Below are 22,937 nucleotides of genomic sequence, written 5' to 3' on the forward strand. Positions count from 1 at the left end.
AGAGGCAAAGCAACCAGCTGCCATTCATTTTCAATGAGAGTAGGCATTTTACAGCGATAAGAAGTGTTCGGTATTCCCCCTGCTGGGTGGAGTCAAAATAGACAAGAAGTCTATGTTATGCAAATGCTGAGCAATGCAAGACAGCAACTGCCAATCTGACTGAAGGCAGAGTGAAAGCAGGGTTTCATTTTTATCCCTAATTTCAGTATCATAACCCACCAGTCATCATCTTAGGTCACTGATTAGCATCCAAGTTTGACAACCGTACAGTAAAACAGGGACAAAAAGCACTTTCAGACTTGGGGCTTCATTCTCCTGGAAACATATCAGGATTGACAAACACCCCTGTCCAGTGACAGACGCTGGACCCTATACACTAACCCTGAAAAAAACAGGTGATGAGGATTATCACTTGCACCGTGAGGGAACATCGGTGGAACCATGCGCCATGTGTTACTGGGTATGATCCAGTAAACAGGCCTGGCTACAATGGTAAATGGACTGCATTTGTTGCATGCTTTTATGATCAAAGCACTTTACAGTGATGCCTCACATTCGCCCATAAGCCAATGTCAGAGTGCTGCCATGCAAGGTGGTCACTACACACCGGGAACAATTTGGGGATTAAAGACCTTGCCTAAGATCCTTGAATGATCTTCATGTCTGACAGGGATTTGAACCGAGGACCCTCTTGTCCTGAACCCACAGTTTTAACCACTTGACCACCACCTCCTCCTCCTGCATGGTTACCTCTGAGAGGTGGAGATGGATCAGATGTCTGCTTGGGCTACACACTGTCATTCCCAGCTCATCACATATTGGCTCTTGGTCAGTGCCCCTTTGCATCCTTGTCCTATTTTACACCGTGGTGTGCTGGGGGGGGGGGGGCAGCACATACAAGAAGGACACATCCAGGTTGGACAAACTGAACATGTGGGCTGGCCCTGTGGTTGGCATGAAGCTGGACTCTCTGGTGATGGTGGCAGAGAAGAGAGCACTGGACATACAGCTGGAAATTATGGATGATGCCAGTCACCCTCTGCACACTGGGATCAGCAACCAGAGGAGCCTCTTCAGCCACAGACTGCTCGTTCCCAAGTTCAGGACCAACGGACTGAAAAACTCCTTTGTCCCTCAGGCCATCAGACTGTACAACTCCTCACTCAGGGGGAGGAGGAGTAACAGGAAGACAGAGGATGGGAAGGAGAGGAACAGTAGTAGTCAGTAAACCAGTATTGATCAGTATGTCTGGTATTTATATTTGTTGCTCCCATTTCATATGAGATGAACTCAAAGATCTAAAACTTTTTCCACATACACAATATCACCATTTCCCTCATAGTAGTCAGTAAACCAGTATTGATCAGTATGTCTGGTATTTATATTTGTTGCTCCCATTTCATATGAGTTGAACTCAAAGATCTAAAACTTTTTCCACATACACAATATCACCATTTCCCTCAAATTTTGTTCACAAACCAATCTAAATCTGTGATAGTGAGCACTTCTCCTTTGCTGAGATAATCCATCCCACCTCACAGGTGTGCCATATCAAGATGCTGATTAGACACCATGATTAGTGCACAGGTGTGCCTTAGACTGCCCACAATAAAAGGCCACTCTGAAAGGTGCAGTTTTGTTTTATTGGGGGGGGATACCAGTCAGTATCTGGTGTGACCACCATTTGCCTCATGCAGTGCAACACATCTCCTTCGCATAGAGTTGATCAGGTTGTCAATTGTGGCCTGTGGAATGTTGGTCCACTCCTCTTCAATGGCTGTGCGAAGTTGCTGGATATTGGCAGGAACTGGTACACGCTGTCGTATACGCCGATCCAGAGCATCCCAAACATGCTCAATGGGTGACATGTCCAGTGAGTATGCCGGCCATGCAAGAACTGGGACATTTTCAGCTTCCAAGAATTGTGTACAGATCCTTGCGACATGGGGTCGTGCATTATCCTGCTGCAACATGAGGTGATGTTCTTGGATGTATGGCACAACAATGGGCCTCAGGATCTCGTCACGGTATCTCTGTGCATTCAAAATGCCATCAATAAAATGCACCTGTGTTCTTCGTCCATAACAGATGCCTGCCCATACCATAACCCCACCGCCACCATGGGCCACTCGATCCACAACATTGACATCAGAAAACCGCTCACCCACATGAAGCCACACACGCTGTCTGCCATCTGCCCTGAACAGTGTGAACCGGGATTCATCCGTGAAGAGAACACCTCTCCAACGTGCCAAACGCCAGCGAATGTGAGCATTTGCCCACTCAAGTCGGTTAGGACGACGAACTGGAGTCAGGTCGAGACCCCGATGAGGACGACGAGCATGCAGATGAGCTTCCCTGAGACGGTTTCTGACAGTTTGTGCAGAAATTCTTTGGTTATGCAAACCGATTGTTTCAGCAGCTGTCCGAGTGGCTGGTCTCAAACAGTCTTGGAGGTGAACATGCTGGATGTGGAGGTCCTGGGCTGGTGTGGTTACACGTGGTCTGCGGTTGTGAGGCTGGTTGGATGTACTGCCAAATTCTCTGAAACGCCTTTGGAGACGGCTTATGGTAGAGAAATGAACATTCAATACACGAGCAACAGCTCTGGTTGACATTCCTGCTGTCAGCATGCCAATTGCACGCTCCCTCAAATCTTGCGACATCTGTGGCATTGTGCTGTGTGATAAAACTGCACATTTCAGAGTGGCCTTTTATTGTGGGCAGTCTAAGGCACACCTGTGCACTAATCATGGTGTCTAATCAGCATCTTGATATGGCACACCTGTGAGGTGGGATGGATTATCTCAGCAAAGGAGAAGTGCTCACTATCACAGATTTAGACTGGTTTGTGAACAATATTTGAGGGAAATGGTGATATTGTGTATGTGGAAAAAGTTTTAGATCTTTGAGTTCATCTCATACAAAATGGGAGCAAAACCAAAAGTGTTGCGTTTATATTTTTGTTGAGTGTATTTATATTTGCAAACTGTTTTGTTGTTGTTGTTTTGTTTTACTTTCACTTTTGATACTCTGTGTACTTCTTACCTTGTGTGCTGCTATACAATGCTGATGGAACCTCAATTTCCCTGAGGGAGTCTTCCCAAGGGATCAATAAAGTTCTAATGTAATCTAATCATCACTATTGGATGAGGTAGATAGCCCCCTTACATTAATCATTTAGTGATGTGCTGGGAAACTTTTTTTTTTAATCACAGCGTCATTTCTCTCTGACAACACACAGAACTATGTGCTTGACTTCCACATCATCAGGCACCACTGATCTATGTTTGAGGTATAGTTATGGTCCCGGTTAAGCTTAGGGTTTGAGTTTCCACGTACCTCACTGAATGGGGTGATTGGGCTATCCAACTCATCACATATGACGTTTGTTTAAAAAAGAAACAGTTTTGTAACAAAATGTGATGGGTTGGGAGTGTGAATGTGTTGGCTTGGGTGGTTGCCATCTGGAACCCAGGATGGTTCCACGGGGTGGTGGATGTGATGACGCGAAGTACTAGCGTGTCTTCCCAGACTTGAGTTGTTCACGTGGGCTGAGTACTCTGAGTCTAAGATGACTGCTCAACCCCACTGTAGTACAAACTATCTACATCATTAGACTATCTGTTGATACAGTTACATAAAAAAGAAAGCGCTCATCCCTCAACCGTACCCCCATTTTAAAGCTAACAGGTGAACGAGCCTGTAGATTTCATATGTCTTTCTCTGGCTGAGATCTCCTCTGCTTTTCCAAACCATTTATGTAATAAACACTCCTCTCCCATAGTGAGTGGCAGAGAAAAGGGGGGAAAAGAGCTGGAAAAAGAACAGAATAATGCATTTTTCATCAAAAACTCCTTCTCTTCCCTACCTCAAGGTTTTCTCCTCTGAGCCACTTGAAAGATGGGCAACAATGTGGCCACACAGTGAACACCTAGTTACCATATGAAACACTCTGGCAGTGAACTGGAGGAGTCGGAGAAGGGAAAGGGGAAGTCTTGTGTTATTTATGATACCGGGCCTTGTAGCTATATGGGTTCCCCCTTCATGTCTACTCCGAGGTATGGCCCCATATGCGAAGGGGGTATAAGTGCGGCTTTAGAAAGTTACTCTCCCCTCCCCTTTGCATCCCTTTGCTCCACATTCAGAGGTTTGAAGATGAGAAGTCCCCCGTCTCCCTCTTTCATGGCTTTGAGGGACATTTAATATCGCCTCGGGTGTCTGTCAGTGTGAGTAACAGTTCTGAGAGTGGAGAACTAATATCTCAGGAACTTGCCTTCAGGCAGCCGCTCATAGATGTTGCTGTTGGTGGCACAGAATGAGGAAAAAGGTGTCTTTTAGAGCTACTCAACAGCAGCAGTTACGACAGATCCACTGAGCTGGTTGGTATGAAATAATGGCAGCGACACCCTTATCAGGCAATAAGAAGATGGCGGGAAGAGCAGGATGAAGGGAATCCTTTTGTAGTACACAAACCGCCTTTGGTTTGATGTCTGACAAAAGGCTGCAACAAAAAAACCAAGGAAACACACATTTATGCAGTAATACACTGAATAAGCAAAGCACAGATAATACATAGCAAGATGTCATCTGAAATCATGCTGCACAGGTTCACAGGAAGCCGTTTAGATTCTCGCACAAGGTTGCAAAGTTAATTGCTGCGCCTAAATGGACTTGGAGGTTCTATGTTAGAGGTTGACCCCTCGCTTCACCTTCGCGCTCGTCTTTTGTCAGCTGCAGCAAAGGCATCCTATGCATTCTGACTTCAATAACAAGGTTTACTGCAGAGAGGAGGAAAGGAGAAGAAAAGACAAGGCCTTGCAGCAAAGAGACGCACAGCGGTAAACAATAGGAAGGTCACCTAACCCTCCAGCACATGAAGATGTTCAGGGCCTTCCGATCATCAAGGATCTTTTTTTTAAAGCCTATTCAGTGTTTTCAAATGCAAAAGCACAGAAAGAGGACAGAAAATGTTCCCATGTTTCATCAGCTGCTCCACTGTTAAGAAAACCTATGTGGACAATGTAGGAAATGCACAAGATTCCCACACAGATGTCCTCTTCAGCACAAAAGCAGCGGAGGATGTTTCAATTCTGCTCTGCGGTTGTTTGTGCTCTGCCTCTTTAATCCGAACTCAAACAGGATTCCACGCTGCTGTCCTTTACCCATGACTGACTTTTCATGCTCCTCGCCCTGGAATGGATATTATATTGTGAACTCCTGCGAATTGCACTGAGACAATAAACAGATCATCAAAGATGACCCCCCCCCCCCCCCCCCCCCCCCCGCAACTGTTGGCTTTGGCCTGCGATGCCGAGCTCAAAGGACGGACCATCGGCGGCCAAACGAGTGCTGTTTCTCAGCACAGTCAGCTCAAGCAACAACAAAGCTGAGATGGAAATAAATAATAAAAAAAGAGATAGAGGGAAAAGGAGAGTGAAGAAATAAAGGAAGCTGAGGGGGTAGAGGCAGCGCTGAGATGAAACGGAGACCTGCCACTGTGCTCAAGGACACGGCGTGCCACGATGTAATTAGAAATGTACACAGATGATTTGGATGCAGTGATGTGATTAGGCAAAGCGGTTCCCAGTCTTCGGCCTAATCAGCTCACTTCTGAGAGCAACTCCGAGAGGAGAGGGGGAGCTACCCGCTACGAAACATCTATCCTCTCTGTACAGGCTCTGATAGTGGCATCGAAACATCCACCTATGTGTCCATTATCTCTACCGGCTTATCCTGTCTGAGGCCCGTAGCTGGGCGTAGAGACGCTTGTGCACGCGGAGACAGATGTGCAGTCACTAAGGTGTAAAATGATCTGTTCCTGGCTGTGGATGCAGACAACACAGCTGTGCTTGATATTAGACTTTTGTGCACTTTAGGCTGTTTGTTTAAAAGACTGGAAACTGGTTTGGTGTTTCTGGTGAAGTATTGAGATCAGTGAGTTCTTATTTGTCAGGTGTGTCACACTGTATCTCTTATAACACAGTCTGTTGACACAAAAACATGTCGTAAAATGTTTGAAGAGGAAGACACAGAAATTTGTCTGTATTTGTACTTTTTTCTGAGCCAAAATTCTCATATATCACAAGGTTTTTCTGCCGGGAGGCAGCGATGACATCACTGTTACCACATTATTCCTGCTAATCTGAGCAGGAATAATGTGGTAATTCATCTTTTATTGATTATTACCTCCACCAAGGATGTAATAAAATTACTGGCGTTTCCGTCGGTCCGTTTGTTAGCAGGATTATGTCAAAACTACTGCACGGATTTTGATGAAATTTTCAACACAGATATATATTAGGCCATGGAAGACTCCATTTGTTGGGAAAGTGAATGCACGGACCCACGTTAGGGGGCGTAAATGAGCGGTCAATAGGAATTCCAATAAATAACGATTTATTATGCAAAAGTACAAACAGAAGACGAATATGCTGAGTCCAATTAATAACAAAATGGTGACACGTGGGCAGGCCCAAGGGTAGGAGACGCCTATCCAGAGAAGAGCCAGAACCCACGAAGTTCCACCACCAGTCGGAGGCCTGCAATACACCAGAGCCGCCAAGTCCTGGTCCCCCAGGTGGCCACCGCTCAAGGCTGTCAGACCGGTACTGCTGGTAGGAGCAAAAACAGGTTAAGGTGGGTGAGTGTACACCCAGCAAACAGTCAGCAACTCACAGTTATCCTCTTGGAGGAATAAATCCAGATACTCCCAGAGTACAGAGGAAAACTGGAGAACGTGCAGTGTCAAATGTTATACTCAGTAAGTCAGAAGTGAGGAGTGGAGACACCAACTCCTCCAACTTCCACAATCTCGGCTACAAGCTGCAAGTATAAGTCACAACTACAAAGACAATGAATGTGCATACGGCACAAAACAGCTGAGTAGGTTTACCTGTGTGGTAAGCTGATAACTCGTAGAGTTATGGTGTCCTTCCCAGGCTTTTATGGTGAAGATGATGATGATGGAAAACAGCTGACAGCCTAACAGTGCGCACCTGGTAAAATCAAGAAGACAGTGCACCCTCCAGAGCCCAAAAGATGCCAGCATGGCAGGGCGCCATCTGGTGGTGGGCCAGCAGTACCTCCTCTTCAGCGGCCCACATAACGCCATTAAATTTGGAGGTGATCTGGATCTGGATTCTGGATCAAGATTTCCCTCTATATAGGCTTTGAAAGATGACTTCAATACTACGAGGTCTGTCAATAAAGTATAGGTCCTTTTTATTTTTTTCAAAAACTATATGGATTTCATTCATATGTTTTTACGTCAGACATGCTTGAACCCTCGTGCGCATGCGTGAGTTTTTCCACGCCTGTCGGTGACGTCATTCGCCTGTGAGCACTCCTTGTGGGAGGAGTTGTCCAGCCCCTCGTCGGAATTCCTTTGTCTGAGAAGTTGCTGAGAGACTGGCGCTTTGTTTGATCAAAATTTTTTCTAAACCTGTGAGACACATCGAAGTGGACACGGTTCGAAAAATTAAGCTGGTTTTCAGTGAAAATTTTAACGGCTGATTAGAGATTTTGAGGTGATACTGTCGCTTTAAGGACTTCCCATGGTGCGAGACATCGTCAGCCTGTTTCAAGCTGAAAACCTTCACATTTCAGGCTCTATTGATCCAGGACGTCGTGAGAGAACAGAGAGGTTTCAGAAGAAGTCGGGTTCAGCATTTTATCTGGATATTCCACTGTTAAAGGAGATTTTTTTAATGAAAGACGTGCGGGCAGATTGCAGCGTCGGGACGCAGCCGACGCGACGCTCCGCCACAGGAAAAACACCTCCGTGTTGATAACCATTTGTAAAATCCAGGCGGCTTTTGATGGCTTTCAGTGGAGTGAGTATATGAGAAATTGTTTAACAGCTGGACATGTTCCAACTTGTCCTTAAGGCTTCCAACGGAGGTGTTTTTCCTGTGGCGGAGCCGACGCTGCAATCTGCCCGCACGTCTTTCATTAAAAAAATCTCCTTTAACAGTGGAATATCCAGATAAAATGCTGAACCCGACTTCTTCTGAAACCTCTCTGTTCTCTCACGACGTCCTGGATCAATAGAGCCTGAAATGTGGAGGTTTTCAGCTTGAAACAGGCTGATGATGGCGCCTGAGAGCGCTGCGCAACGTCTCGCTCCGTGGGAAGTCCTTAAAGCGACAGTATCACCTCAAAATCTCTCATCAGCCGTTAAAATTTTCACTGAAAACCAGCTTAATTTTTCAAACTGTGTCCACTTCGATGTGTCTCACAGGTTTAGAAAAAATTTTGATCAAACAAAGCGCCAGTCTCTCAGCAACTTCTCAGACAAAGGAATTCCGACGAGGGGCTGGATGACTCCTCCCACAAGGAGTGCTCACAGGCGAATGACGTCACCGACAAGCGTGGAAAAACTCACGCATGCGCACGAGGGTTGAAGCATGTCTGACGTAAAAACATATGAATGAAATCCATATAGTTTTTGAAAAAAATAAAAAGGACCTATACTTTATGGACAGACCTCGTACTTCACAGATTCTAACCGCATTTGCACCACAGATAGATATTAGGGCATGGAAGACTCCACTGCATATTGGAGGTGATCTGAATCCAGCTGGCAGACGTCAGAAATCTCTGATTGCTCTTGTTATTGTTTGAATTCATTCATTCATTCATTTTCTATACCTGCTGACTCCAATTGAAGGTCACAGGCTCACATATCGTCACGGCAGCACAAATTAATTCTAATACATCCCGTGATGGCTGCACAAAATTAAAAGTGAAGCGGGGGGGGGGGGGGGGGGGTTATGGTTAGGGGGTTGGGGGTAGGAGTGGGGTTAGTAATAGTGAATTAAAAAAAAACCCATCACCAAAATTTGACTCATTTTGTGACGGGAGCAAGAAAAAAAAAACATGAGACTGGGCTGCACATGCACAACTACGGTCAATTTAGAGTCACCAATTCACCTAACCTGCATGTCTTTAAAAGTAAAGCGTGTCTATTACAAGCTGTCGAGACACCCAAGACAACTTTGAAGGAGTTACAAACTACAGTGGCTGTGACTGGAGTGTGGATACGGCTTGTGTTACCAGGCAAAGTTTCAAGGTAGAGAGACACAGAGAAAGACATTGTTGCAAAAAAATATAAGGAATTTAAAGAGGGAATATCTACACACCTGGCTGAGAAACAACGTAGCCAACAATGACTTCTGGTACCGTCACAATGGACGGCCACTTAAAAACCCAGTGGAATTCTGACAACCTTCACCCATTTTGGACGGAACTACCCTCAAATTAAAATGGACTGCATTGTCTCTTAGGTTCCATTCTATGTGTTGTGATAGATTGCTAAAATAACAAAACTGTGGTCAATGTCCAGTTATGTACAGGCAGATGCACGATGTGAAGAGAGAGCAGCTCCAGCTGATAGAAGGTGAAGATCCAGTTGCACGTAGTAAATGTATTATGAACTTTTGCTGCTGAGGCGGTGCCAAAGTCTTGTGATGATGAAACACATAGCATACATACGAACAGACGGTGCATGGTTCAGGTATGAGGAAGGATGATTAAGATGACACGGAGCAAGATGAACTTAGCTGAAGCTCTCACTGAGACCCATAGAGAGTTAGTGAACCATATTTGACTGAAGATTTAAGGATGTCAAAATCAAGATTCCACCATAAATGTAAAGGCAATGCATTTATTTTGTGCTATTGCATCTGATGTAGACACTCAGTGTTTTTTTTATATAACAGCTGAGTGGATCCTTGTCATTTGCTTTATATGTCACATGGCATGGATTACACTATGTAACACAATTTTTGTTCCTGGCTTCTAAGTGTTATATTTCAACTGCTTATGTCTAAAGTCTGGAAAAATGACTACATTCAGCACAAACTTTGATTTTATTTTTTTTAACGTTCTAGAAAGTTCTAAAAGTTTCTTGAAATTTCTAGATAATTCTGGAAACTTCTAGAAAATTCTGGACAGTTCTAGCAGTTAAAGAATATTCTAGAAGACTACTCAGTAGTAGTGAAGGTGAATCGAGAATATTCTTGAAAACAGACAAATTTCAAAATATCATTGTCCTGATCACAGAAGCAAAGTTTCTGTGGAATAATAGCTATTTTCTATTTATTTAAGGCATAACAGGTTAGGAAAACACACTGTGTACCCAGGAACAAAACAAAAATAAAATTTGTTACCTAGTGTATTCATCCCATTTGTGTTGCATTGCATTTAGAGTGCAATTTGGTTCCATTTAGAGTGCAAATTTGGTTCCATGCATTTGGTACCATTGCACTCTGCACACACACACCTACACACACACACACACACACACGCATACACGCGCGCACGCACACACACAATGGGTGCACGCACGCACACACAAAACAAATTCACTGCACTGTCTGGAGGCTGTTAGCAGGACGTTAGAATCAATCAATCAATCAACTTTTTTTTTATATAGCGCCAAATCACAACAAACAGTTGCCCCAAGGCGCTTTATATTGTAAGGCAAGGCCATACAATAATTATGAAAAACCCCAACGGTCAAAACAACCCCCTGTGAGCAAGCACTTGGCAACAGTGGGAAGGAAAAACTCCCTCTTAACAGGAAGAAACCTCCAGCAGAACCAGGCTCAGGGAGGGGCAGTCTTCTGCTGAGACTGGTTGGGGCTGAGGGAAAGAACCAGGAAAAAGACATGCTGTGGAGGGGGGCAGAGATCGATCACTAATGATTAAATGCGGAGTGATGCATACAGAGCAAAAAGAGAAAGAAACAGTGCATCATGGGAACCCCCCCACAGTCTACGTCTAAAGCAGCATAACCAAGGGATAGTCCAGGGTCACCCGATCCAGCCCTAACTATAAGCCTTAGCGAAAAGGAAAGTTTTAAGCCTAATCTTAAAAGTAGAGAGGGTATCTGTCTCCCTGATCTGAATTGGGAGCTGGTTCCACAGGAGAGGAGCCTGAAAGCTGAAGGCTCTGCCTCCCATTCTACTCTTACAAACCCTAGGAACTACAAGTAAGCCTGCAGTCTGAGAGCGAAGCGCTCTATTAGGGTGATATGGTACTACGAGGTCCCTAAGATAAGATGGGACCTGATTATTCAAAACCTTATAAGTAAGAAGAAGAATTTTAAATTCTATTCTAGAATTAACAGGAAGCCAATGAAGAGAGGCCAACACGGGTGAGATATGCTCTCTCCTGCTAGTCCCCGTCAGTACTCTAGCTGCAGCATTTTGAATTAACTGAAGGCTTTTTAGGGAACTTTTAGGACAACCTGATAATAAAGAATTACAATAGTCCAGCCTAGAGGAAATAAATGCATGAATTAGTTTTTCAGCATCACTCTGAGACAAGACCTTTCTGATTTTAGAGATATTGCGTAAATGCAAAAAGGCAGTCCTACATATTTGTTTAATATGCGCTTTGAATGACATATCCTGATCAAAAATGACTCCAAGATTTCTCACAGTATTACTAGAGGTCAGGGAAATGCCATCCAGAGTAAAGATCTGGTTAGACACCATGCTTCTAAGATTTGTGGGGCCAAGTACAATAACTTCAGTTTTATCTGAGTTTAAAAGCAGGAAATTAGAGGTCATCCATGTCTTTATGTCTGTAAGACAATCCTGCAGTTTAGCTAATTGGTGTGTGTCCTCTGGCTTCATGGATAGATAAAGCTGGGTATCATCTGCGTAACAATGAAAATTTAAGCAATACCGTCTAATAATACTGCCTAAGGGAAGCATGTATAAAGTGAATAAAATTGGTCCTAGCACAGAACCTTGTGGAACTCCATAATTAACTTTAGTCTGTGAAGAAGATTCCCCCATTTACATGAACAAACTGTAATCTATTAGACAAATATGATTCAAACCACTGCAGCGCAGTGCCTTTAATACCTATGACATGCTCTAATCTCTGTAATAAAATTTTATGGTCAACAGTATCAAAAGCAGCACTGAGGTCCAACAGAACAAGCACAGAGATAAGTCCACTGTCCGAAGCCATAAGAAGATCATTTGTAACCTTCACTAATGCTGTTTCTGTACTATGATGAATTCTAAAACCTGACTGAACCTCTTCAAATAGACCATTCCTCTGCAGGTGATCAGTTAGCTGTTTTACAACTACCCTCTCAAGAATCTTTGAGAGAAAAGGAAGGTTGGAGATTGGCCTATAATTAGCTAAAATAGCTGGGTCAAGTGATGGCTTTTTAAGTAATGGTTTAATTACTGCCACCTTAAAAGCCTGTGGTACATAGCCAACTAACAAAGATAAGTTGATCATATTTAAGATTGAAGCATTAAATAATGGTAGGACTTCCTTAAGCAGCCTGGCAGGAATGGGGTCTAATAAACATGTTGATGGTTTGGATGAAGTAACTAATGAAAATAACTCAGACAGAACAATCGGAGAGAAAGAGTCTAACCAAATACCGGCATCACTGAAAGCAGCCAAAGATAACGATACATCTTTGGGATGGTTATGAGTAATTTTTTCTCTAATAGTCAAAATTTTGTTAGCAAAGAAAGTCATGAAGTCATTACTAGTTAAAGTTAATGGAATACTCAGCTCAATAGAGCTCTGACTCTTTGTCAGCCTGGCTACAGTGCTGAAAAGAAACCTGAGGTTGTTCTTATTTTCTTCAATTAGTGATGAGTAGAAAGATGTCCTAGCTTTACGGAGGGCTTTTTTATAGAGCAACAAACTCTTTTTCCAGGCTAAGTGAAGATCTTCTAAATTAGTGAGACGCCATTTCCTCTCCAACTTACGGGTTATCTGCTTTAAGCTACGAGTTTGTGAGTTATACCACGGAGTCAGACACTTCTGATTTAAAGCTCTCTTTTTCAGAGGAGCTACAGCATCCAAAGTTGTCTTCAATGAGGATGTAAAACTATTGACGAGATACTCTAACTCTCTTACAGAGTTTAGGTAGCTACTCTGCTCTGTGTTGGTATATGACAATAGAGAACATAAAGAAGGAATCATATCCTTAAACCTAGTTACAGCGCTTTCTGAAAGACTTCTAGTGTAATGAAACTTATTCCCCACTGCAGGGTAGTCCATCAGGGTAAATGTAAATGTTATTAAAAAATGATCAGACAGAAGGGAGTTTTCAGGGAATACTGTTAAGTCTTCTATTTCCATACCATAAGTCAAAACAAGATCTAAGATATGATTAAAGTGGTGGGTGGACTCATTTACTTTTTGAGCAAAGCCAATAGAGTCTAATAATAGATTAAATGCAGTGTTGAGGCTGTCATTCTCAGCATCTGTGTGGATGTTAAAATCGCCCACTATAAGTATCTTATCTGAGCTAAGCACTAAGTCAGACAGAAGGTCTGAAAATTCACAGAGAAACTCACAGTAACGACCAGGTGGACGATAGATAATAACAAATAAAACTGGTTTTTGGGACTTCCAATTTGGATGGAAAAGACTAAGAGACAAGCTTTCAAATGAATTAAAGACAGCACAGGCAACGCACGACAACGGTGGCAAAAAACAAAATAAAAATCCACTAGACAGGCTGTGGAGCAGCACAGGCAACGCACGACAACGGTGGCAAAAAACAAAATAAAAATCCACTAGACAGGCTGTGGAGCAGCACAGGTAACGCACGACAACGGTGCTAAATAAAATAAAAATCCACTGGACAGGCTGTGGAGCAGCACAGGTAACGCACGACAACAGTGGTAAAAAATAAAATAAAAATCCACTGGACAGGCTGTGGAGCAGCACAGGTAACGCACGACAACGGTGCTAAAATAAAATAAAAATCCACTGGACAGGCTGTGGAGCAGCACAGGTAACGCATGACAATGGTGCTAAAATAAAATAAAAATCCACTGGACAGGCTGTGGAGCAGCACAGGTAACACACGACAACAGTGGTAAAAAATAAAATAAAAATCCACTGGACAGGCTGTGGAGCAGCACAGGTAACACACGACAACGGTGCTAAAATAAAATAAAAATCCACTAGGCAGGCTGTGGAGCAGCACAGGTAACACACGACAACGGTGCTAAAATAAAATAAAAATCCACTGGACAGGCTGTGGAGCAGCACAGGTAGGACAACAGTGCTAAAAAATAAAATAAAAATCCACTGGACAGGCTGTGGAGCAGCACAGGTAACACACGACAACAGTGCTAAAATAAAATAAAAATCCACTAGGCAGGCTGTGGAGCAGCACAGGTAACGCACGACAACAGTGCTAAAAAATAAAATAAAAATCCACTGGACAGGCTGTGGAGCAGCACAGGTAACGCACGACAACAGTGCTAAAAAATAAAATAAAAATCCACAGAACAGGCTGTGGAGCAGCACAGGTAACACACGACAACAGTGCTAAAAAATAAAATAAAAATCCACAGAACAGGCTGTGGAGCAGCACAGGTAACGCATGACAACAGTGCTAAAAAATAAAATAAAAATCCACTGAACAGGCTGTGGAGCAGCACAGGTAACGCACGACAACAGTGCTAAAAAATAAAATAAAAATCCACTGGGCAGGCTGTGGAGCAGCACAGGTAACACACGACAACAGTGCTAAAAAATAAAATAAAAATCCACTGGACAGGCTGTGGAGCAGCACAGGTAACACACGACAACAGTGCTAAAATAAAATAAAAATCCACTGGACAGGCTGTGGAGCAGCACAGGTAACGCACGACAACAGCGCTAAAATAAAATAAAAATCCACTAGACAGGCTGTGGAGCAGCACGACAACAGTGCTAAAAAATAAAATAAAAATAAAAACGAAAGCGTTAGCATTAGTTAGTTAGAATGAAAAGCTCAATTTTTTTCTTTGCACTGGGGATGTACACCGTCTTTTTTTTGTAGTACACCCAGTTGTGTGAGCGCGCGCGCACATGCGGGACAGCAACACAAGCAAGACAACAATTTGATTGAGCTAACTGATGCTGGTGCTAATTCTTGTAACACACACACACACACACACACAATCCACTCTGCTATAAGCCGTCTGGATGCATGAAGAGCTGTTCAGATGAAAAGCTGAAAATCTGACGTGATTTTTGGCTGGACTGAGGAACTACAAAAGTCTTTTTTTCATGGAAGTCCGAAGTCAGTGCACTGCATCACTGGACTACATATCCCATTTTGGACTTTAGCAGCAGTGGAACACCAAAATGTAAGTCCCTTTTCTGTTGTTTCTAAATTTAAAAAAAATCAAATGACAAGGATCTATTTTAGCCGTTATATAAAACAAATAATGAATGTTTTTACATTCTTTCAATGGAACAAATATTTAATTCAGTGAAAGCTGGAACAAACCATTCAACTCAGCTTCACCTCTCTGAATGGTATGTTCCAGCTTTCACTTCATGAAATATTCATACCATTGAACTCATAAACATTCATATTTGTATATCAGAACACTACTGGGCAAGTTGCTCAACTTTTCATTCTCAGTGGTGGATTAGAGTTGCTGCTCCTTCGCGTTGAAAGGAGCCAGCTGAGGTGGTTCGGGCATCTGGTAAGGATGTCTCCTGGGTGCCTCCCAAGGGAGGTGCTCTAGGCACGTCCATCTGGGAGGACACCCCGGGGAAGACCCAGGACTCCAAACTGGCCTGGGAAAAGCCTCGGGATCTCCCAGTCAGATGTGGTCAATGTGGCCCGGGAAAGGGAAGTCTGCTGGAGCTGTTGCCCCCGCGACCCAAACCCGGAAAAGCAGTTGAAGATAAGTGATGAGAAGTCACACCTGATAACAAATACCTCGTGAAGAGGAAAACACATATGCAATACCAGTTGTATAAATCACACTTTTTTTCTGTATTTTGAGCTCTTTAATTTGGGATTGAGGATTTATGCATTGTTGTAATGTATTAAAGGATTATTAACCAAGCAAGTGAGGTTAATAATTCCTTTATTATAAGGCTATTATATCTATAAACAGGCAAACTTACAGTATCACCCAAATATGCTGCTGACAGTGTTGGGCTCATTCACTTTCTTTACTTCCACTAGTTTAACAGATGGTCCGGTCGTTAGCTGATAAGATTTCAATCTGTGTGTTTTTTCCGATGCTGTTGAGATATTTATGGAGTACGTTCATGTCCAACTTGGTTTTGCTAATTGTGTTTTTAGCTTGCTGGTTTGTAACGGAAATACGCATTGCGGACGATTGTCGTGGTATTCGGTCCGATATGGGAAAATATCCGACTGGTAATCAGCCAATCAGAGTGCGCCTAGTGCCGCAGCCATATAATAATTTGTATTATTTACATTTATTTTTTATTATTGTTAGATTTTTTTTTGGGGGGGGGGGGGGGGGTTAGCCTTTTAATTCCCAAAAAATCCTACACAAATAGTTATTATAATTATTATTAACAAATGTATAATTTTTTTGGTCTAAAAGTCCCAATGGAGTATAAGTCCCGAGACCTCCCACACTATGCAAAAAAAAGAAAGAAAGCAACTTATGCATCAAAAAAATGCAGTAACACAACTCAGGAGTGACCTCCTGTGTAGTGTAACTTCACCCTTCCTCACAAACCGCTGTACGTGCTACTATGGGTATTCTAGGGGTGAAAACATGGCAAAATCCTGAGAGAGAGCTGTGCACGTCATATGCGTGTGTTCAGTGTTGTAGAAGGTCACAGACTGCCCATGGAGACCTTCACTGCTGCACATGCAAATTCTAAAGGTCTTGTGAAACCTCAAGAACGCATGCAGCAGGTATGGGGCCCATACTGCCATCGTACGCCTGACCTAAGTCAGGAGCACAGCAAGTACGAGCCGTGCGATGAGAGTAAGACATACGGTCACTGACCGAGTGCCATGTGTCAGAAGTAGTACACAAGTATTTCACAAGTACTCCACAGAAGTACACCTCAAACTACACTCCAATGTGTGGTGTGCACACAGCACTCGTGACAATACTCTGGGTATAGTCATTGGGGAGATTGTCTAGCACATAGCATTGGAGAAGGGAAGAAGAGAGTAGCACCAGAATTATATTCTATAGTACACACCAGCTGCCCCCCCCACCCCACCCCCAACCTCCCCAATAATCTGACACACAGGTTTTAATTTCAGAAGCAGATGAGATGTGATCAGACATGACCTCAGTGGTGTTGAGTACTGGAACGCTGTGCTAGAAAACAGCACAGACCCACAGCGGGTGTTTTCACTCTTTCAGCACCCTGGACAGCAGCGCAGCCTCGAGGCTCGTGTCCACAAAAGCTATTTTTTTTATTGTTGTAATATTGAATGATTTTCACAAATAAAAAGCAGTGAAAAAAATACACACAGTGCATCTAGCATTGCGTCTGACGGCGCCAATGGTTGTTGCCGATCAGTGATATTGGCTGTGCTAATGCGGGAACACAAATGTTCCTGGCTTGCATCAGATGCTAGTCCTGAATGATTGTCTCATGCAGACCACCTGCGTCACAGGGCAGCCTGTCCTCTTGGGTTACGGGGGTGGTAATTTCCAAGTCATATACACACCAAAAGTACTGCACACACACTGTTCCTGTGCATCAGATATATGATTGGCACAGGATGATGGCGTAATATTCCCCACGATTCGTGCATGACAGCCATGCAACCTATAAATGAAATGTATTACTCCTGTACTCTTTCACAAACTTCCCCCAAATATCTGCAGCAAGCCTGTGGGCTGGTACTCCCTGTGATCCATACACATCCACCACACATGCAGTGAGTTGTGAGGCAGACTTTACATAAAACCAGTTTAAACAGGACATAGGAAGGTTTATAAATAGTGTGGCAACCACTCACACTTGGAGAGGAAACTAAGCTGAAATTCTGTTGCCAAACTGACAACTGATACATTACATATACGTTACATATATACATATACATATACATATCACGTATATATGTGAAAAACGTTTGTGCCCCCTTGAGCATTTACATGTTTTAATTTTTTTAGTACATCGAAAAACAACAACAATATAAAAAAGAAATTCAGGCTTTTTATATTAAAATTTCTAAACTTCTGCCCTTTAAACTCACAGTGAAAACTAATTTCTACATAATGAATTAAAAGAAATAAAAATGTAAAAGCCAAAATGATGGATAAGAGTTAAGATGATGCGAATAAGTAAGATTTGCTTTCTGGGAAATTGTAGCTGAACTTTCAAGTATATGTAGTGGCTGCACTCTATGTTGTGTTGTTATGACTGCCCATTCGCTGCCCTCTGGACACAAACTTACGATCCTAGGTATGAGAGTTGGACTCTCTAACCAGAAGGCTAAAACCCAGGGCTCTGGCCTTGTGACCAGATAATCCTTTTGGGCTGTTGGGAGTGAGGTTTACTAACTACATATGCACAGCAACTCCTACTGACATCCATTACACTCACCCCCCTAAACGCACTCCCATACGGGTACACAGCACCACTGTAGCGGCTACACACTGCGTTGTGTTGTTATGACTCTGCCCATTCACTCCCCTCAGGACACAAACTCACGATCCTCAACATGGGAGTCAGAATAAATAACTGGAAGGCTAAAACCCAGAGATCTGGCCTTGTGGCCAGATAATCATTTTGAGCTGTTGGGAGTGATGTTTACTAACTACATCTGCACAGCGACTCCTGCTAGCCTCTGTTATATATATATACACACACACACACACACAGAGTTGTATGCAAAGGCTTAGGCACCCCTGATAATTTTCATGATTTTCCTTTATAAATCATTGTTTATCTGTATCAGAAATTTCAGTTAAATATATCATATAGCAGAGAAATGCACTGATATTTGAGAAGTGAAATGAAATTTCTAGTATTTACAGAAAGTGTGCAATAATTATTTAAACAAAATTGGGCAGGTGCATAAATTTGGGCTTGTCATTTTATTGATTTGAATACATTTAGCCCTAATTATTAGAACACAAAATTGGTTTGGTAAGTTCATTGACCCTTGACCTCCTTACACAGGTGAATCCAGTCATGAGTAAGGATATTTAAGGTGGCCATTTGCAAGTGTTTTCCCTCTTTGCATCTCTTCTAATGAGTGACAACATGGGAGCCTCTAAACAACTCTCAAATGACCTGAAAACAAAAATTGTTCACCATCACAGTTAAAGGGAAGGATACAAAAAGCTGTGTACACGCCACAAACAGAGTCACTTGAGGTATGCTAAAGCACATTTGGACAAGCCAGCTTCATTTTGGAATATGGTACTGTGGACTGATGAAACTAAAATTTAGTTATTTGGACATAACAAGGGGCGATATGCATGTCTGAAAAAGAACACAGCCTTCCAAGAAAAACACTGGTTATCAGTAAAATTTGCAGGTGGTTCCATCATGCTATGTGGCTGTGTGGCCAGTGCAGGTACTAGGAATCTTGTTAAACTTGAGGGTCACATGAATTCCAGTCAATATCAGCAGATTCTTGAGAACAATGTTCATGAATCAGTAATAAAATTGAAGTTGTGCCAGGGCTGGATCTTTCAACAAGACAACGACCCTAAACACTGCTCAAAATCTACTAAGGCATTCATGTAGAGGAACAACATTCTGGAATGGCCAGCTCAGTCCCCAGACCTGAATATTATTGAAAAACTATGGTGTGATTTTAAGTCGGCTGTCCATGCTCAGAAACCAACAAACCAGAGATGTTTTGTAAAGAAGAATGGCCCAAAATACCTTCAACCAGAATCCAGACTCTCATTACAAGGTATAGCGTTTAGAGGCTGTTATTTCTGCAAGAAGAGGATCTACTAAATATTGATGTATTTTTTCTGTTGGGGTGCCCAAATTCATGCACCTGCCGAATTTTGCTGTAAGAATTATTGCACACTTTCTGTAAAGCCTATAAACTTAATTTCACTTCTCAAATATCACTGTGTCTGCTATATGATATATTTAACTGAAATTGCTGATCCAAACGACCAATGATTTATAAAGGAAAATCATGGAAATCATCAGGCGTGCCCAAACTTTTACAACCCCAATTCCAGTGAAGTTGCAATGTTGTGTAAAATGTAAGTAAAAACAGAATACAATGATTTGCAAATCCTCTTCAACCTATATTCAATTGAATACACGGTGGCCAAGTGGTTAATGTGCTTGGTTTCAGTGCAGAAGTTTCCGGGTTCAAATCCCACCCCTGCCACATTCCTCCATGTAATGTGGAGTTGCGTCAGGAAGGGCATCCAGCGTAAAACCTGTGCCAATTCAACATGCAGATCCACCTTGGATTTGCTGTGGTGACCCCGAGTACAAAACAAGGGAGCAGCCGAAGGGACTTACTTCCACCACAAAGACAAGATATTTAATGTTCAAACTGATAAACTTTGTTGTTTTTGTGCAAATATTTGGTCATTTTGAAATGGATGCCTGCAACACGTTTCAAAAAAGTAGGAACTGTTATGTGCCGACGCGGGTTGAGGAGCGGACCTGCGTCTGACTGAACCCAGCGCTAAATAACCAGAAAGCGGTTCCAAAAACAAAACATTTATTTCACTTTTGTGCAATAATTGTGTACAACATAAAAGTGCATTTGTCTGGCGGAGTGAAGGACGGCGCGCTCTTCAGCGCCCAAAGGGATCAAAGCCCGGCGTTTCTGGACTCAAGTTCACCGCCAAACACCCCCCAGGTGGACACGACAAACTGACTCTGTGAAGGATAGAAGAGGTGAGGTAAGTCAACAGCTACAACTAAGGCACACACTATCAGCAACACATTCAGGTCTGATTTTAAGCTTTATGTAAATGAGCAGCTTCTCACAACAGGTGGAGGATCATCAGTCCGCACGCCACAGCCGTGAGAAGCGAGCTGCACAATTCTCATCAATGTTCAAATATACTGTGTAACAAAATACCAAATTACTATTAACACTTATTCAGACAATCAATCACCTCTGATGTGTGCTGACAGCATGTGTCCCTCACCCGTCCTCCTTCACAGGCACGATGTGTCAAACCCAGGCGCGGTCCTCAGCGTCTCACAAACGAACGTCACAAGGTCGAGTTCCCGGCAATTCTGCTTGAACCACTCATGGCTTAAATGCAGAATGCCATCTAATTATCTGCTTCAGCTGAAAGTCCTTAAATCCGCACGTGAGCATCATCCACAGGTGCTGCGAGTCATTAGGCCTGCACGTGGACATCCTCCACAAGTACAGCCAATAATGTTGATGAGGGTGAAGGATTCTTCTGCCAGCACCGTCTCCACAGACAAAAACCAGTTTGCATACCACCTGGAGAGCAAAGAAAAGAAAACAACACAAAAACATCCAGCCAAACCCCCCAACACACAACAGGAACGGGGCAACAAAAGACTGGGAAAGTTGATGAATCCTCAAAGAACACCTAATTGGAAACAGGTGAGTGTCATGATTGGGTATAAAAGGAGCATCCCCAAAAGGCTCAGCCATTCACAAGCAAAGATGGGGCGAGGATCACCACAAACAACTGCATGAAAAAAATTGTTCAACAGTTTAAGAACAATGTTTCTCAACATTCAATTGCAAGAAATTTAGGGATTCCAGCATCTACAGTCCATAATATAATCAGACGATTCAGAGAATCTGGAGAACTTTCTACACGTAAGTGGCAAGGCCGAAAACCAACATTGAATGCCCGTGACCTTTGATCCCTCGGGCGGCACGGCATTAAAAACCGACATCATTGTGCAAAGGATCTTACCACGTGGGCTCAGGAACACTTCAGAAAACCACTGTCAGTTAACAACAGTTCCTCGCTACATCTACAAGTGCAAGTTAAAACTCGACCATGCAAAGTGAAAGCCATACATCAACAACATCTGGAAACACCGCCACCTTCTCTTCGTCCGAGCTCATTTAAAATGGACAGATGCAAAGTGGAAAAGTGTGCTGTGGTCTGTTGAGTCTACATTTCAATTGTTTTTGTAAATCATGGACATTGTGTCCTCCGGACAAAAGAGAAAAAAGACCATCCAGAGCGTTACCAACGCAAAGTTCAAAAGCCAGCATCTGTGATGGTATGGGGGTGTGTTAGTGCTTATGGCATGGGCAACTTACATATCTGTGATGGCAGCAATAATTCTGAAAGGTACATCCAGGTTTTGGAGCAACACATGCTGCCATCCAAGCAACGTCTTTTTCAGGGACGTCCCTGCTTATTTCAGCAAGACAATGCCAAGACACATTCTGCACGTGTTACAACAGCGTGGCTTCGTAGTAAAAGAGTGGGTGCGGGTACTAGACTGGCCTGCCTGCAGTCCAGACCTGTCACCCATTGAAAATGTGTGGTGCATTATGAATCGCAAAATATGACAACGGAAACCCCGGAATGTTGAACAACTGAAGTCGTACATCAAGCAAGAATGGGAAAGAAATCCACCTACAAAGCTTCAACAATTAGTCTCCTCAATTCCCAAAAACGCTTATTGAGTGTTGTTTGAAGGAAAGGTAATGTAAAACAGTGGTAAACATACAACTGTCCCAGCTTTTTTGAAACGCATTGCAGGCATCCATTTCAAAATGAAACAAAATCAATATATATATATATATATATATATATATATATATATATATATATATATATATATATATATATATATATATATATATATATAATATGTATTCAATTGAATATAGGTTGAAGAGGATTTGCAAATCATTGTATTCCTTTTTTACTTACATTTTTCAGAATGTCCCAACATCATTGGAATTGGGGTTCTACATACAACTGTATATTTGAAAATTTGTCTGTATACAACTTCATCATGAAGCTACAGTGGGTACAATAAGTGTTGAACATGTCACCATGTTTCTGAGTAAATATATTTTTAAAGGTGCTATTGACATTAAATTTTCACCAGATGTCTGTATCAACCCAAGTAATCCATGCATACAAAGAAATCAAATTACAGATGCCCATAAATTAAGTTATGTGTAATTAAAAAAGACACAGAAAAAATATTGAACACCTGAAGAAAGGGAGGTGAAAAAAGGCATGGAAAGC

Source organism: Thalassophryne amazonica, chromosome 7 (assembly GCF_902500255.1).
Source record: "Thalassophryne amazonica chromosome 7, fThaAma1.1, whole genome shotgun sequence".
Classification (NCBI taxonomy): domain Eukaryota; kingdom Metazoa; phylum Chordata; class Actinopteri; order Batrachoidiformes; family Batrachoididae; genus Thalassophryne; species Thalassophryne amazonica.